At 43.7% G+C, this 2770-nt stretch overlaps 1 long non-coding RNA gene across 1 annotated transcript in view; it reads right to left on the reverse strand.

Moving 5' to 3' along the window:
* The window catches only part of LOC118415823, a 3566-nt gene extending 3111 nt beyond the window's left edge, over window positions 1–455 (reverse strand). The window contains exon 1 of the long non-coding RNA XR_004831146.1: window positions 303–455. This is a non-coding gene — a long non-coding RNA (uncharacterized LOC118415823). The remainder of the gene's footprint in view (window positions 1–302) is intronic.
* Between the last annotated feature and the right edge of the window lie 2315 nt (window positions 456–2770).

Consider the following 2770-nt stretch of genomic DNA (forward strand, 5'->3'; position numbering starts at 1 on the left):
TGGCCGGCTTACTCCTCTTTTTGTTCAATTTCTACGGTTTTTCCAGCGACCCGAAGTCTGGTAGAGACTAGAAAAATTACACGGGCGCCCCTGTTGCGCCAGTGTACTGTTCCCGTTTACTACTATATCTAGGCGACTCAACCACTGCTTGGAGGGTAGAGTTAACATACTTGTGGAGAAGTGTGGGGCTGTACCTGTTTCTTGGCCGAATGAAGCCGTATTGCGCAACAAGCTAGCAGAAAGAAAAAGAGAAGACAGACACCAATAGTAACTGATAGTATTCTGGCGGATTTGGTACATACCTTGTTCCTGCTTTGTCCGTCTTGTCTTTCGTCTAGAGATGTCGGGAGGAAGTAATGAAAATATCCTAGTCAGGAAGCAAAATTTATACTCTTTAGCACTGCGGCTATGCAAATGAGAAAATGGTTAAAGCTGATTGGTTGGAACTGGAGTAGTCTTTCAAGTAGTCTTTAATCATTTTGTTTTTCCCAGATCTGCTTTGCGGTTGGTGAAAGAGCGGTTGGTATTTTGCGGTAACTAAGAGACAACAATTATGTAGGCCCAGTTTTACGCCACACCCCGATGTAAAAACAAATAATTAGCCTGAAACAAAAAAGTTAATTAAGTTGAAATGTTGTCTAAACTAAAAGCACATTCCCGTGCAAAAATTACTGAACTTTAAGCTACAATCGTAACTTTATGTTATCACCCTAGTGACCCTACCCCTCAGTGCCACCAAAATAGTTCAAGGATGCTAGCAATTGCGCCAAGATACAGCGCAATTGTCAAGATTATCTCGACAAGAAATCATCCGATTGGAATGCGGTTAGACATTAGTGCAGCTCCAGGCGACCAGTGGTGCCCTGTCATGAAGATTCTTGTGCTCAAACTTCCCTTGAAATGATGAAAATTCTGGTGACGGTACGCGAGCCCTTTTGACAATAAAGACAACCAGATATATATTATAAGTCCACAGCAGGCGCCGCTTTCCCCGACTGCAAGAGGTATCCAAGTATATGAAGGTACAACAGGGGGAGAGCAAATGCCATTATTCATATTATACGCGACTTCGGTACATTTTGATCGGTCCGTTATCTTGGACGCCCCGGTGTCTCGTACCCAGGGCACTACAAGATAATCCAAACTGGCTCGGTTCCAATTCTTCAGTAATCAACCGCTTCGCTTATAGCAATCAGAATAATTAGTCTTAACATGCTTGAGAAATGGTTTCGGAGCGATACGACGATTTTTCGTTCCTTCTAAGATATTTGCTCTGCCGTGAAAATTGGTTTCCCCCAACTATCTTCCAAATGGAGTAATCTAATGTGATGACAATGAGTTTTATTATCTCGGTGATCTTGTCAGTCTTAGTATTTAGTTTTGATATGTTTCATAAGTGGCTGCGGGACGATATTGAACCTCATATATAATACAGCGACAAGCTGTAAATTATCTTTCAGTCAAACATACTTAAAAGCAGAGCGTACTCGTAACATCTCAGCAACCAACAATATCTTACGAAATTCCGGACTTAGAGTTTGTAACGTTACTGTTGAACTGTTGCAAAATAGAACTCGGCGTTTTCAATAGCTCTATTAACGCCGCGATTAGGGGTGAGCTAGGAGTTTTTTTGTACTATACATTGATTCACAAACACAGGGAATGGGTACATTTCTTTGCCTTCCTTAGCTTCAATACTATGTTTTCTTCGTCGTCAGACGAGGTGGACTGGAGCAAGGTGTGAAATCGACTGACGTCCCATCATCAACAATTTCGCGTCGCCAAGCCGGAGTGTTGTTGTCATGATTTTGCCAGCACATGTACAGAGACTTCCTTGGCCGTTTGTCGTGCGGACGATGTCTTTAAACGTTTCCTTGTCACAAAAGTCAACGCCTCCAGTGCGTAAGATCTCTGCCACTCGGCTCATTGTGGACGGAAAATCTACCAAATGCGAAAAATAAGAAGTACAACGACGTGCTTTCGAGCGTGTTCTCTGTACGAAGTTTCTTGTTACACTGTTACATTTGTTGTGCGTTACTGTTTGTTGTTGGGGCGCTAGATGGCGTTCTGTGACGAAATACGTGTTCCCGAACGCCTTTGTGGAGCTGGCGTTAAACGTTTGCAGAACAACAAAGGGGCAATCTTTGGACCCGATTGTTGTGGGTAGGGCTGGGTACCGGTACAGAAAATTCAGGTCCAGGTCCGGTTCAGGTCCAGGTCCGGACCTGAACCTGGACCTGATTCAGTATAAATCATACCAATGGTCCATTTCACTACAAAGAAATCTGTTTGGTGGAGTATTAGACTTACACTGGCCTCTTAAAATCCTACAACGCTAACTGCACCTGTACGATTGACTGTTAAACTTAGTAGAAATGACTATAAACTCTACTCTACTTCACTCTTGTTATTTTCTTCCACCTGCAAGCGCCAAAATGTGTGAATGCCTGATCAAATAATATGTTAATTTTCTAATCGGTCCAACATCCGGTCCACCTAATTTTTTCAGGTCCGGTTTTTCTGGACCGGTCCAACAAGAAAAACCGGTTTTGTACAGGTGTGACAGCGATTTCGCCCCCCCAGCGATCTCGCCCCCCCGGGGGGCGAGATCACTAGCGTTTTCGCTCCCCCCCCCCCCCCCAGAACATTACTAGTATTCCTCGGAGGGGTCTTAAGAGCAGCTGGTTACTACATATTAGGTGCGCTACCTGGTACTATACTGCACCTGGGAGTAACATAGTTGTGTGATAAACCTATAAGTTACATTACT

This window comes from Branchiostoma floridae, chromosome 5, assembly GCF_000003815.2.
Source record: "Branchiostoma floridae strain S238N-H82 chromosome 5, Bfl_VNyyK, whole genome shotgun sequence".
Lineage (NCBI taxonomy): Eukaryota > Metazoa > Chordata > Leptocardii > Amphioxiformes > Branchiostomatidae > Branchiostoma > Branchiostoma floridae.